Source organism: Pteropus medius, unplaced genomic scaffold, assembly GCF_902729225.1.
Source record: "Pteropus medius unplaced genomic scaffold, Ma_sr-lr_union100, whole genome shotgun sequence".
Lineage (NCBI taxonomy): Eukaryota > Metazoa > Chordata > Mammalia > Chiroptera > Pteropodidae > Pteropus > Pteropus medius.
In genome coordinates this window covers 162,355-178,231 of record NW_024349798.1, presented here as the reverse complement: position 1 = coordinate 178,231, position 15,877 = coordinate 162,355, and the positions used below count along the sequence as shown (strand labels likewise).

Here is a 15,877-nt window from a genome sequence, read left to right as displayed (position 1 = left end):
ACTGCTTGTGAGCAAGGTGTCACCCTTGAGTCATTTCAGCTTTTTTGCGAGTCTTGGTTTCTCCCTTCAGTAACTAAAACTACCATGGGTGCTCAGAACACTTGGATGACCATGCCTTAAGTGTGTTCCCAAGATGAGCCTTTATTTAATTAAAACAGTCTTTGGAGTTTCTCTAGGGACCACTTCATATCAAGGGAGAGACTCTTTGAAACTTCTACTAGGTCTCTAGTCACCTGGGAATGCCTGGAGGCTGGAAGGAGCAAGTGTCCTTTTCCTTTGGAGATGAATGTATAAGTTTGGTCTCTCATTGTTATAGACATTGATTAGATGTACAATTTTACTTTTCAGACCAAATAAACAGGCAGCCATTCCCTTCGCTCCCTATTCCTCCCTGGCTTCCTTCCCTAGGAGCTGCTTTTATCCCTCACTGTAGGGATGTTTAACAGCCCAAATAAAAATGAGGACTTACAACCAAATCGAGGGGTCTGGATTCAGAAGGACTCACCCAGCATATCCAAAGGAAGACATGGAGCCGGAGGGGTGAAATGGGTCCATGCTCGTACCAAGCGCCGGGGCCAGTCTAACTTCAAGTGGTCCAGATGGGCTCACTCTGGATCCTGCCTCACTACCCCAAGTAAATGTCAATGAAAAGAACCTGAATCTTTGAAAATGTTAAGAAGATTGTTATTTAGGCCTTGCTGAAGACTATAGCCTCAAGAAGACTTGAAACAGTGCTGTAACTTCAGAAAAGGGTGGGGGATGCTTATATAGGGCAAAGGAGGTGAAAAATGCATCTGGTGCATTACAAGTTTCAATTAGAGTACATACAGTTCAATGATTAACAGTTTTCCACAAAATGGAAGGAATGCATAGAAAAGATAAGGTTGAGTTGCCATCGCTCCAGTGTCAGGAAATTTTAATTAGGGTCTGGAAACAATTAAATTACTTTGAAACTCTTCGAAGTGATTTTTATCAGGATGGAGAAAGAACAGGCACTGTTATTGATTTTTGGTGTTGAAACTGTGTATTGTATGTGATTATCCCCCATGATTTGTGCCTTAGGAAGAAATTTTAGGAAAGCTCATTGTTCTCTCTTGGTGACTCATATGGGCCCTGAGAAAGAAGACACCTACCGAGAAGGGTTCCTGGTGGCTAACTGGGCTCAAATTTAAAAGTAGAGCCTAGCAGCCTCTTTCTAAACAGGGACCTCTCACACAAACCACACTCTAAAAGCCTGCACCGAACTTCCTGCCTGCACTGTGTTCCTGACTCCATATAAAGCAGTTCCTGGAATTACATTTCAAAAATAAGACTGAGGCTTTCCCCATCCAATTAGAGCTGTGCAGCTACATCCCCTGATAGCATCTCCACTGACCAATCAGAGAAGTTTCACTGCGATCAATCAAGAAAGTACCTTTTGGACCAATCAAACTGCAAGAATTTGGAGTCCTAATTTGTATGAGGACAGACCAGTCAGGGACCAAGGGCGGGGACTTCTGTCTATATGTCAGCTTCCATGTACCCCAGAGAGCACATGTTCCCCTTCCACTGAAGGTGTCTCACTGGACCAGAGTGGCAAAGAGCAGGGGAGAGCTGAGCTTAAGCCAGAACTGTCTCACAGCTGTTTTGTAATTTGAGTTGTGATACTATTGAGCTGTCTCACTACTAGCTGTGCTGTTCTCACAGCTCTGCTGTATCACAATTGAGCTGTTTGCTCTGAATAAAGTTTCTTTTGTTGCTCACCTAATTGGGGATTCCTGTTGGCATTGAATTGGCACCTACAACCACTGGTGGACACAGATTCAGAGAAGCTGAAGCATAGAGTCCTTTCTTAATGGAAAGCTAAAAGCAATGTAGCTCCGGAGGAGACAAGAGAACTAAAATGTTAAATCAAGCTACATTCGCAGACTGCAATATGCTGACCAGCCCTGCAGACAGTGATGCTGGACAAGGCAAATTTCCCCGAGTGGGGGAAGGGAAGCCAAGCTCTACACTGAGAGAAGAAGAGGGTTCTTTGGTGGAGAGTGTAGAAAGAGTTCAACACACATGCCAAAGCTGGAGTCAAAAGAAAAGTTTATACAGAAAAGGGATAACACTCCACAGAATGTGGTCTCCGAGGCAGAGAGTGAGAGGGACAGTGAGAGAGAGACAGCAAAAGCACTGAGAGGGACCTCGAGTGTTCAGGGAATTCAGTTTATGTGTCATTCTTTAGTTACCATTTCCTGGCTGCAGGGCTAATCAGCACACTGCAGTCTCTGAATGTGGCTTGATTAACATTTTTAATTCTCTTGCCTCCTCCCTACATTACCAGGCCACGAGGACACCTGCAGAACAAACGAAGATTTCTACGGAGATTGTTAACAATCCATTTCCCTACACCTGTGGAAGAGGACACAGGAACCAATGGAGTCATTCCCTATGGCTAACAATTTAGGGAACCTATGGATTAAAGACTGGGAACTGCCAGTAGGCCTTTCAGGCTACATACTCTTTCCTTTCCTCACTGCATGTCCTTATCAAAGGAAATAGGAACGAAAGAATGATATATCAACTGAATCCCTGAATACTCGAGCCCCTACCCACTGCCTTTCTAGGTCTCTCCTGGTCCCTCTCTGTGTGCGTATGAGACCACACTGTCTGTGGAGCATTGCCCCTTTTCAAATAAATTTTCCTTTTGACTCTAACTTTGGTATGTGTGTTAAATTCTTTCTTCACTCTCCACCTAAGGATTCTCTTTTTTTCTCAGTAGAGGGCTTGGTCTCCTTTCCACTTGGGGAAATTTGCCCTGTCCTGCATCAGTAACAGGTGTTCTTCTGTGAGTTCGTGGAGTGCCTCATCAAAGTGGCTTGGTGGAGGCGTGTGTTCAGAAATGCCCCGGCTCCAGGTAAGAGGCAGCAGGTCCCAGCTGTTGCCCTTTAATAGCTCTGACCCATGACACCTGGGAGTGCAGCCAAGTGGGGGCAGGTCACCCCCTCTCTCTGAATAGAGCCAGACCCCAGCTCCTGGAAAGCCATCTGGGCATTGCAGAGGTCCCAACCCTGAGGCCCCATCCACAGAACCCAGCGGGCAAGAGTCCACAGCCTCGCAGCTAGGCACTCTGCTCTCGGGAATGGATGCTCTTGAAGTTCTTCAGCTGCCACTGCAGAGCTTGCTGGGAATTGTAGTCCTCTGCAAGGGGTCCTAGGTGTAGGCGGTGTATTGACCTCTAACCCCCAAGTCACGTACATGGGAGTAACCCTCAGCTCCCCCCACCCCCTCATGCTGAGGGTTCCTGGTATTCTCAGCCTCCGCCAGAGGATGCTCCATTTCCTACCGCCCTGCTTGCTTTGCATGTCCCCAAAGCCTCCCACCACCTGTGTGCTGGGCTTCCCAAGAAGGTGGTGAAAAAGTCAGAACAGTGAGCACACCACAAAAAGCCACGTGGGAATCACCATTCCACATCCTAACAAAATGTTTGAGGAGATGGCCAGGGACCATGAGGCGGGGGAGAGGGAGGAGGGAAAGACCTGATGTAAAAGTGGAAATTCTCCAGTTTCAGGGAGGTGATATCTCCAGGCGCCAGCCCAAGGAGAAGCACACCATTCCAAGGTGCAGATGATAAAACTGTCTACTAGGCCCTGTTTGATCTGAGAGTTCCCTGGAAGCGCAACATTTATCTTTGTACAAAACGTTAACAGCTAACTTCTGCTTCTTGTAATCTGTTTATTCAAGGATGTAATAGGAGGCTTTATAAGCTGCCTCCTCTGGAAGCTTGGGACTGATCTCCTCTAACCCTGCGTGGTAGAGAGTCAGTCGCCGGCCGGCTAATAAAGGCTCATAATTAATCTCAATTGGCACCGCTGGTCTTAGAATTGTTCGCGCCATAACACCGAGAGATTGCTATTTCAGGGCCCGGTGCAGAGCTCTACGCCACGTTGCCTCGGTGAGGGTTCCTCCCCACCCCCACATTCCCGCCCAGTGGCTTGGAGCCGCGCCCCGCACTCCTTCCCCTCTGCTTTCTGAAGCACACATCCTAGGGAGTTGAGATGAAGGGCGCGAAGTGCCTCGGGCAGGATGACCATGCCCCCTAGTGGCAGGAGGCCGTGGTGAGAAGCCCGAGCTTGAAAACTCTGGAGGTTTAAGGTGGTGAGATTCAAGAGGGATGGTAGGTGGCAGGGCTGTGATTAGTGAGGCGAGTGAGGCACTGGCCTCTGGCACAGAATTTAAAGGGGTGCCTCAAAACTTAGTAATCAAGATAAATGGCATTTTAATGCAATATTTCAAAAGAAATTAATGTGAAAAATATATGGTGAACAAAATCAAAATTTTAAATAAAAATATCATTTAACCCATAATTTCATGACCCTCCTTCACACACCTCACCCAATCATGCCCCTAGTTCCAATAATTTTTTTTTTTTTTAGAAAAACAGGTGGCCGGCACAGGCCGTAGTTCGCTGGTTAAAAATAAATTGCATTCAAGTGTTATTATCTTGGTTGCTGAGTATTTCGTGTCCCCTTAAACTTTTCTGTAGAGGCTAGTGCTTCACTTATCTTACCCTAGTGCTGTTGTGGAAAAATATCCCCAAAGCTCCAAAACCCAGTCCAACGAAAAAACAAGCAGTAACTCAGAAAGAAGGAGAATTCAAATTTATTACACATGGTGCCAGATGAGCTAGTGTTCCGAAGATCTGGGCAGTGGTCTCAGTTGAAATATTGCTTATATACCAGAATTTTTACACAAGCTAATTGGTCAGTTTGAACTCGAATCTTTACAAATGATAGGCGTTGCTATGGAGACTACAAGTAGTAACATTGGTAAGGCCAGGAGTTATCACGGGTTGCCCACAGATGCAAATCGTTACAGAAAGCGGGGAGCTGCTAGGGTACAAATAGTTACATTCATAGAGCAAAGGCACAAACAGTTACATTTGCAAGTCAAGCAAAGTGCAAAGGAGCTTTTGCAGGAGCCCTAGTATGCAGTAAGCATATTTGCAGAAAGCAAGCATATTTACAGAAACAGAAAGCTGATTAATTTTTAATGAAATTCCCCAAATTTCCTCTTCAATGCCACCTCTACCAAGTCCCTTCAGCTTTGTGAACTGCATATCTGTGCGGGCACCCAGAAGTGAAGTACATTTAGAAAAGACCCTGACTATGGTCTGAGTTCTGCCACCAGCCGCCTGAGTGACCTTGGACCAGCTTTGCTTCCTCTTGGCCTCAGTTGATCTTTGTAAAATTAGGGATAGTCCAACTACGTGGTTGAGGAGAATCCTGTTAGTTCTCAAAAGCAGTGATTCTGCTTCGGAACAGTGGAACAAAAGATGAAGACTCAAATTTCACTAGAAACTCACCTGTATGTGAGTACAAAATGATCCTAGCATTGGTCCTGGTAACCAAGAATCGAAAACAGTGTTCATCAACGGTTAAATGGATATGTAAATTAATGATATTTCAAACAATGGAATACTATACAACAACAAAAACGAATGATTACAACCATGTGCAACTATAGGGGTAAATCTTGCAAACATAGTAGCACAAAAAGAAGCAAGACAGAATACGTACAGTTAAATTCCATTTCTATAAGGTCCAAAATCAGGCAAAACCACTATATGTGTATACAGTTTAGACATCTATATGTAGATAAGAAACTATAAAGACAAGCAAGAAATTATCATCACTAATGCCCGGATACTGTTCATAGCCCTAGAAAGGAAGAGGCGAGTGTGAAGTACACTCTGGGGTATATTTCTTGCTCTGGGTAGTGGTTATAAGAATTTTGCCTTTTAATTATTCTTTAAAATGCACACATAGGTTTTATGTACTTTCCTGTATATAAGACATTTTTTAAATACTGGCAAAGATAGAAAAGCAGAACAGTGCCTGGCACATGGTAGTTAATAAATATTTGCAAAATATAATGATTGAGTGCTATAGTAGACCCTTGGTCACCCAGTAAGTGGCAGAATTATGATGGCCCTGAGGTCAGAAGCTTGGCGAAAATGAAATCTAAGTAGTGAGACTTTACCGTTCTTACCAGAGATGTGAGAGTGAAGTCCTGCCAGTTTTCAGGAACCCTTGAAGTGAGGAAGAGGCCAATTGTTAAACCTCTTATCCCCTAACCACATGATCCTGAAATTTTAGCCCAACTACTTTTTTACAATTATAGGAACAGCCGCATCATCTAGATCTAACATCTGAGGTCTTGGTGCAACTCATTAAACTACTATCAGCGCCTTCTTCTGATCATTATAATCTGCCTAGTCCTTGCCTGGTCCTCTTGGGTTGATGACCCACTAATGGACATTTAGTTGAGGGCCAGGGAAGGACTGAACTTGATGGGTCTACTATTCCATAGTCCTCCTATTCATAACTATCTACTTACTGCCTCTCAGTTGCACCGAGTCATGGGGATGCTTAAGAATTAGGCCCCTCCTTGGAGAGGTCAGACTCTAATTAACTTTTTCAGAATGCAAATCCCCTTGGAAATTTACCTAGTAAATTAATTAATAATTAATTGATAATTAATTAGTAAATAAATTAATTAATCTGTTATCAGCTATTTGCTCCTATCAGAAGGTTCACATTTCTAAGAAAGTTGCTGTCATCAGATAATAATGCCAACAGAGAGGTATCGGCTACGTTACCTCCTCCTTGAGAATATGGAGACCAGCAGGCCTGGAGGGATGTGGGGAACTGGGAGGATATGTGTAGATCTTGGAGTAGGGGGTGGGCATGGAGACAGGAATGTTTCAACCAATGCCCATCCTGAATCCTTGGCACCTCTGTTGCACTGTGCATGCCCCTCTATGAAAGTTAGTATCAACCCAAGGTCCCAAAGCTGCCTCATCATTGTGTGGAAGGCACAAGTGTTAGAGTTAACTTTAATGCCAACAAAACTGCTGTCCTCTGAGTGAAAGTATTCTTGGATAGATTCAAGAAAAACTCTTTAAAGAAATAAATTCTGGGAGCTATCTGTTTACTTGTCAGGAGAACTTGGTGAACTGAGAAGGGGAAGGTGCCCTAGATGGCAACTTCAGAAAGGCCTAAAAGTGGGAAACAGCATAATTAGGCTAAGTGGGTAGCTGAGGCTTTTGGTCCCCTGCCCCAAATCCCTTACCATTACCGATTTCTGTGCGTACTTCCTGATTTCCAGCTGCCAGCATCTGTTTTCTTTGACTGAAGACTCTCTGGACTCCAGAGTTGGCTGTGCCTGCTGTTGGCAGGCCAGAAGTGTGTGTTGAGAAAACAGCTATTTTGAGTTTATTTCCTTTGTGTGAGTGTACTGAAACTGTACCTTAGTCAGAAAGACCCTGTAGTTTTTTTTTATTTCCCCAAAGTGGGAGCTCAGATGCTGTGGAAGCTACCTGCTGACTCTGCATGGGTAGCTTGTGCCTCTTTATTCAGCAGGTCATAATCTGCTTATTCTTCATTTAATACACCAACACAGGAGTATACAATATATTGTATAAACACTTAATATCTACATGCAAGAGAATGAATTTAGACCCCTACCTCTCAACCATATACAAAAATCAACTCGAAGTGGATCATAGACCTACATGTAAAAGTAGAATTTTTGTGACCTTGGATTAGGCATGTTTTCTTGGATATGATATCAAAATCACAAGCAGCAAAAGAAAAAATATATAAACTGAAGGCTATCAAAATTAAACCCTTTTTGCTTTAAAGAGCATCATCAAGAAAGTGAAAAGACAACCCACAGAATGGGAGAAATATTTTTCCAATCATATATCAGATAAGGAACTTGTACTTAGAATATATTTTTAAAAACCTATGGCAACTCAATAAGAAAAGACAAATAACTCAATTTAGAAATGGGAAAATGACCTTAATAGATAGTTCTCTGAAGAAGATATACAAATTGCCAATAAGCACATGAAAAGATACTCAACATCATTAACCTTCAGGGAAATGCAAATCAAAACCACAAGATATCACTTCATACACACTAGATTGGCTATAATAAAAAAGACAAATAATTAACAAATGCCTGCAAAGATGTGGAAAGATTGGAACCTTCATACACTGCTGGTGGGAATGTAAAATGAGGCATCTGCCTTAGAAAACAGTTTGGCAGTTTCTCAGACGGTTGAACGTAAAGTGATATAATCCGGCAATTCCACTGCTAGGTATACACCCAGGAAAAATAAAAGTGTATTCCCCAAATATCTTATAGAAGCATTATTCATAATGGTCCCAAGGTAGAAACCCAAATGTCCATCAACTGATGAAGGAATAAATAAAATGTGGTATACCCATAAAATGGAATACTATTCCCAACTCAATGAGATCCAAAACAACTCAAAACAACAATTTCAGGAATTGAAAAAACAACTAGAGGAGCAGAGCAAGGAGATTGAAACCCTCAAAAAGAACCAAATAGAACTTCTGGAGATGAAGAACAAACTGCAAGAGTTGAAAAATGAAATAGCAAGCTTGGGAAATAGAGTCGACCAAATGGAGGAAAGGATCAGTGATACTGAAGACAGAAATCTAGACAAAAGTCTACAGCGATGCCACCCTGAACAAGCCTGATCTTGTCTGATCTCGGGAGCTAAGCAGGGTAGGGCCTGGTTAGTACTTGGATGGGAGACCACCTAGGAAGACCAGGTGCTGTAGGCATAAAACATAAAAAATAAAAAATAAGGATTGTATGCTGACAAGTTCCTTGCAATCTGTGAGGTCAACCAATAGTTGCCTAGCCTAAAAAAAAGAAAAAAGTAAAAAAGAAAAAGAAATCTAGAAGAGAGAAACCTAAGAATGAAAAATAATGAAAGAGAAATTCAAGAACTAGCTGATACCATCAGGAGAAGAAATATAAGAATAATGGGCATTATTGAAGGCAAGGAAAAGGAGCAGGGACTAGAAAGCATTTTCAGACAAATATTGATGAGAATTTCTCAAATCTAAGAAATGAACTGGAGCTTGGAATTCAAAAAGTCAACAGAACACCCAATTATCTCAACCCAAAAAGGCCTTCACCAAGACTCGCTGTATTAAAATTATCAAAAATCAATGACAAAGACAGAATTCTCAAGGCAGCCAGGGAGAAAACGGTAACTTATAAGGGTAAACCCATTAGATTATCATCAGACTTCTAAGTGCAAACCTTACAAGCCAGAAAGGAGTGGAATCAAATATTTAAACTATTAAGTGAAAGGAATTAGCAGCCTAGAATAATGTACCCAGCTAAGCTCTCCTTTAGATACGAAGGAGAAATTAAGACCTTTCCAGACATACAAAAATTGAGGGAATTTTCCACTACGGGGCCCGCACTACAGGAAATACTAAAAGGGGTCAGTTCACCTAAAACAAAATGACAAAAAAACAATAACAACAACAACAACAACAACAACACATAATTAGGAGTAAAGTGACTATCGGGCAAATAGAAGCAGAGGAGTGCAACCCTTACTAAGAACAGGGCATTATAAGCTTAAATAATAACAAGAGAATTGTTATAATAAGATAGTAATGAATGTTCAGCATACATAGCAACAAAATTAAATAACAATGACTGAAAAGGCGGGGAGGGATTCAAAGATCCAAATTTGCAAAGGGGAAAGGAGATAAGGCACATGTAGAAGAAAATGGATAACTGTCATTTACATATTCATAACGGTAACCACATGCCAAAGATTCAGAACCGAAGTATATAATATAAAACAAGAAAGACCAGAGGGAAAACCCACAAAAGCCAACCAAAATAAAGAAAACAGAAACAAAAGGACAAGGAAACAACGGAAACACCGAGCTACCAGAAAGCAAAAGATAAAATGGCTATAAGAAGACCTCATATTTCAATAATCACCCTAAATGTAAATGGACTGAATTCACCAATAAAAAGGCACAGAGTTGCAGATTGGATCAAAAAACAAAACACAACCATATGCTACCTTCAGGAGACACATCTCAGCTCCAAAGACAAATATAGACTCAAAGTGAAAGAGTGGAATATGATATTTCAAGCAAATGGCATTCAGGGAAAAGCGGGAGTAGTGGTACTAATATTAGATGAAATAGATTTCAAAATAAAAAAGGTAAAGAAAGATACCGAGGGACATTTCATAATGAGAAAGAGAATCATGCACCAAGAAGAAATAACATTTGTTAGTATCTATGCTCCCAATCAGGAAGCCCTGAAACATGTAAAGCAGTTACAGAACTAAAGGAAGAAACAGAACGAAACTCTATCACAGTAGGGGACTTAAATAGCCCACTGTCAGATATGGACAGATCATCCAAACGGAAAATCAATGTGGAAATAACATCCTTAAATGACACATTAGACCAATTGGATGTAATTGACATTTATAGAGCCTTCCATCCCAAAACAGCTGCTTATACATTCTTCTCTAGTGCACATGAAACATTCTCAAGAATCGACCACATACTGGGACACAGACATACCTTCAACAAAATATAAGAGGGTTGAAATCATACCAACCATATTCTCTAATCATAATGCTTTGAAACTAGAAATCAACTGCAAAAAGAAAGCAGGAAGAACCACAAATACATGGAGATTAAACGACATGTTACTGAAGAATGACTGGGTCAGAGAAGAAATAAAAAGAAAGATCAAAAGATATATAGAAACAAATGATAATGATAGTACAACATATCAAAACTTTTGGGACACCGCAAAAGTGGTCCTAAGAGGAAAGTTCATATCATTACAGGCTTACCTCCAAAAACAAGAATGAGCCCAAATAAATAACCTCATGCTTCATTTTAAAAAAAACAGAAAAAGAAGAACAAATGAAGCATAACATCAGCAGAAGGAAAAAAAATAATCAAAATTAGAGCGGAAATAAATGAAATTGAAAACAAACGAATGAAAAAACAATAGAAAAAAATAAATGCAACAAAGAGCTGGTTCTTTGAGAAGATTAATAAAATTGACAAACCCCTGGCTAGACTCACTAAAGAAAAAAAAGAAAGGACACAAATAAACAAAATCAGGAATGAAAGAGGGGAAATTACGACTGAAATCGCAGAAATACAAAGGATCATACAAGAATACTATTAAAAAGTATATAATACCAAATTGGATAATTTAGAAAAAATGGAACAGTACTTAGAAAAATACAACCTTCCTAGACTGAATCAATAAGAACAGGAAAATCTAAATACACCGATCAGCAGTATGGAAATTGAAACAATCATCGAAAACCTACCAAACAGTAAAAGTTCAGGACCAGATGTCTTCACCAGTGAATTCTACCAAACATTCAAAAAAGATTTAATACCTATTCTCCTCAAACTCTTCCAAAAAATCGAATAGGAGGCAATACTTCCCAACACATTTTATGAGGCCAATATTACTCTGATACCAAAACCTGGTAAAGATAACACAAAAAAAGAAAATGACAGACCAATATCTCTCATGAACACAGATGCGAACATCCTAAATAAAAAACTAGCGAACCAAATACAGCAACATATTAAAAGGTTTATACACCACAATCAAATGGGCTTCATCCCAAAGGCACAGGGATTGTTCAACATACGCACAACATAAACAAATTAAAAAATATGAATATGATCATATCAATAGAAGCAGAAAAAACCTTCGACAAGATACAGCATCCATCTATGATCAAAACACTTAATAAAATCAGTATAGAAGGAAAGTACCTTAACGTAATAAAGGCCATATATGATAAACCCACAGCCAACATTATACTTAATGGTGAAAAACTAAAAACCTTCCTTCTAAGATCAGGAACAAGGCAAGGCTGTCCACTATTGCCACTCTTATTCAATATAACATTGGAGGTCCTAGTGAGTGCAATTAGACAAGAGAAAGATATAAAATGCATCCAAATGGGAAATGAAGAAGTCAAACTGTCACTATTGCGGATGACATGATTCTCTATATAGAAAACCCTAAAGACTCCACAAGAACACTACTAGAAACAATAATCAAATACAGTCGTGTATCTGGATCCAAAATTAACATTCAAAAATCCATATCGTTCTTATGCTCTAATAATGAAGCATCAGAAAACGAAGTGGGAAAAATAATTCCTTTTGCAATTGCAACATAAAGAATAAAATACCTAGGAATAAATCTAACGAAACATGTGAAGAACCTATATAATGAAAACTACAAGACCCTATTAAAAGAAATTGAAGAAGATACAAAGAAATGAAAAGATATTCCGTGTTCATGAATTGGAAGAATCAACATAGTTAAAATGACCATATTACCTAAAACACTATACAGATTTAATACAATCCCCATCAAAACCCTATTGGCATTTTTTAAAGAAATAAAACAAAAAATCATCAGATTTGAATGGAAGCACAGAAGACCCCCAATTACCAAAGCCATCCTGAGGAAAAAGAACGACACTGGAGGCATCGCTCTGCCCAACTTCAAATTATACTACAAAGCGACAGTAATGAAAATGGCATGATATTGGCAGCAAAACAGGCACAAGGACCAGTGGAACTGAATAGAGAGTCCAGAAGTAAACCCATATTTATATGTGCAAATAATCTTCGACAAAGAAGCCAAAAACATACAGTGGAGAAAGGAAACCCTCTTCAATACATGGTGCTGGGAAACTGGAAAGCCACCTGCAAAAGTATGAAATTAGACTGTTGTCTATCACCATACACCAAAATTAACTCAAAATGGATTAAGAACCTATATTTAAGACCTAAAACAATAACATGTATAGAAGAAAACATAGGAACTAAACTCAAGGATCTTGGACTTAAAGAGGATTTTATGAATTTGACCTCAAAAGCAAGGGAAGTAAAAGGTAAAATAAATGAATGGGACTACATCAAACTAAAAAGCTTCTGCTCAGCAAAATAAATCGTCAACAAAGTAAAGTGAGAACCATCCAAATGGGAAAATATATTTGCAAGCAACACCTCCAATAAGGGCCTAATATCCAAAATATATGAAGAACTCATAGAACTCAATAACAACAACAAAATGACCCAATCGAAAAATGGGAAGAGAACCTGAACAGACGCTTCTTTCTAGAGGACATACAAATGGACAACAACTATATGAAAAGATGCTCAACATCGCTTGCTGTTAGGGAAATGCATATGAAAACCACACTGAGATACCATCTCACACCCGTTAGAATAGCTACAATCAACAGGATAAGTAATAACAAATGTTGGAGAAGATATGGAGAAAAAGGGACCCTCATACACTGCTGGTGGGGCTGTGAATTGGTATAGCCACTTTGGAAAACAGTATGGAGGTTCCTCAAAAAACTAAGAATAGATCTACTATATGATCCAGCAATCCCTCTACTGGGCATTTACCCCAAAGACTTGAAGACCCATATCTGTAAAGATATTTGCACACCGATGTTCATAACAGCATTATTCACGACGGTCAGGATATGGAAGAAACTGAAGTGTCCTATGATAGATGATTGGCTAAAGAAGCTGTGGTACATATGTACAATGGAATATTACTCAGTCATAAGAAGAGATGAAATACTGCCATTTGTGACAACATGGATGGACCTCGAGATAATCATGCTAATGAAATAAGCCAGACAGATAAAGTCGAAAATCACATGATATCACTTATATGTGGGATATAAACCTAAAAGCAACAAATGAGCAAGACAAACAAACAGAGACTCATGGACTATAGGCTAGTGGTTACCAGTGGGCTATAGACTAGTGGTTACTAGTGGTGTGGGGACGAGGGGAAAAAAACATATATATGTTGGTTTTGGTCAAGATGGTGGAATAGGTGAATACTGTACTCACCTCCTCCCATGACCACATCAAAATTACAACTAAATTATAGAACTCTGAAGCCAGCTGAACAGAACTCTACTAACTAAGGATAAAAAGGAGAAGCCATGTTGAGACCGACAAGAGGAGTGGAGACACAAAATGGCCTGGTCTCACATTTGTGGTGGATGAGAATCAGCAGGGCTCCAGTGCTGGGATGAGGAGCCCCCACAACATCTGGCTTTGAAAATTAGCAGGGATTCCATCCAGGTGTGACAGAAAGCTGCTCGAAACCCAGGCATCCTATTAAAAGGCCCGTGCACATACTCACTTGCTCACAAATACCCTGGGCACTAGCAAAGGGACAGCAGCTCAAAGTGGCCAGAGACCTGTGGGAGAAATTGAATTGTGTGGCTTCAGGGTAAGGGCTGGAGGGAGAGTTACCAACTTTCCTCTGTTGAGCCCTCCTCCAACATGGCCTGCAGGTGCAGATGGGTGCCAAATTTGAATCTACATTAACCTGGTGAACACCACTCGTCCTACCATGGTGACTCCCTGAGATCTCCCCATACCCAACTGTGTACTGCCTTTGGCTCTTTCAGCAGCTGCTCCTCATAGGTAGCCAGCCAGCCTCCGCCCTTGCCGCAGACTTTTAGAAAACTTTTCAAGGTCTGCAAGCCCCAGGCAGGTGGTTGCTGGTATTGGCATGCCCTGTGCCTCTTGCTGATCAGCCCCAGGCCTAGCACTGCTGGCGGCTGGCCTCAGGGCACAGTGTTGCCTCTCCCACATGCCTTTGGTCCCAGCATAGGCAGCCACCAACTGCAGATCACTTTGTAGCTCCTATCAAGTGGCCCCAGGCCGGGCACAGGCAGCATCTGACTTTGGTCCATACCAGACCTCCTCCTAAGTGGCCCCAGAAATAACATACCCAGTGGCCAGCTTTAGAACACAATAGAGCACCAGCTGATTGCCTCCACGAAGGGCATACCCAAAGGGTGGTCTCAGCAGGCACCAGAGCCCTGCTGGGGCAAATCATGCTCTGTGAGGTCAGCCCACACACAGCAGCTTGTCCACTGTGGCTGTGGCCAATTCTCACAGCCAGTCAGCCTGAAGATCAACTCCACCCACTGATGTGCTGACAGCAATCAAATCTCAATTACAAAAGGAAATTACAACCCACACAAGGGACATTCCCGAGGCACCCAATGCAGGTGACCAGGGAGACTGCACTGCTGGACCCCACAGAACAGCTACTACATAAGACCACACTGCTAAGACTGGGAGATGCAGCAGATCTACCTAATACATAGAAACAAACACAGACAAGTAGCTAAAATGAGGAGACAAAGAAATGTCCCAAATGAAAGAATAGGCAAAATCTCCAGAAATATAATTAAACAAAATGGAGGTAACCAAGCTACCAGATAAAGAGTTCAAAACACTGGTTATAAGGATGCTCAATGAACTTAGGAGAAGAATAGACGATCTCATTGAGAACTTCAACGAAGAGATAGTAAACATAAAATAGGACACAGAAACCATAAAAAAGAACCAGTCAGAAATGAAGAATACAATAACTGAAATAAAGAATCACTAGAAGGAATCGACTGGATGAAGCAGAGGACCAAATTAGCAATTTGGAAGACAAGGTAGCAGAAAACACCCAATTAGAACCGCAAAAAGAAAAATGAATTCAAAAAATGAGGACACATAAGAGACCTCTGAGACAAATTCAAACATAACAACATTTGCATCATAGGGGTACTGGGAGGAGAAGAGAGAGAACAAGGGATTGAGAATCTATTTGAAGAAATAATGACTGAAAACTTCCCTAACCTGGCTAAGGAAATAGACATACAAGTCCAGGAAGTGCAGAGGATCCTAAATAAGATGAATCCAAAGAGGCCCACATTAAGACATATCATAATTAAAATGCCAAAGGGTAAAAACAAAGAGAGAATCATAAAAGCAGCAAGAAAAATCAGTTAGTTACCTACAAGGGAGCTCCCATAGATTGTTAGCTGATTTCTCAACAGAAACTTTGTAGCCCAGAAAGGATTGGCATGAAACATTCAAAATGATGAAGAGCAAGGACCTATAACCAAGACTACTCTATCCATCAAGGCTATCATTTAGAATCAAAGGAG

The 15,877-nt window shown here is 40.9% G+C and overlaps 1 pseudogene; it reads left to right on the top strand.

Annotated features, from left to right (window-relative positions):
• The first annotated feature begins 8,508 nt into the window (after positions 1–8,508).
• LOC120620718 (uncharacterized) lies at positions 8,509–8,627 on the top strand (annotated as a pseudogene).
• The last annotated feature ends 7,250 nt before the right edge of the window (positions 8,628–15,877 follow it).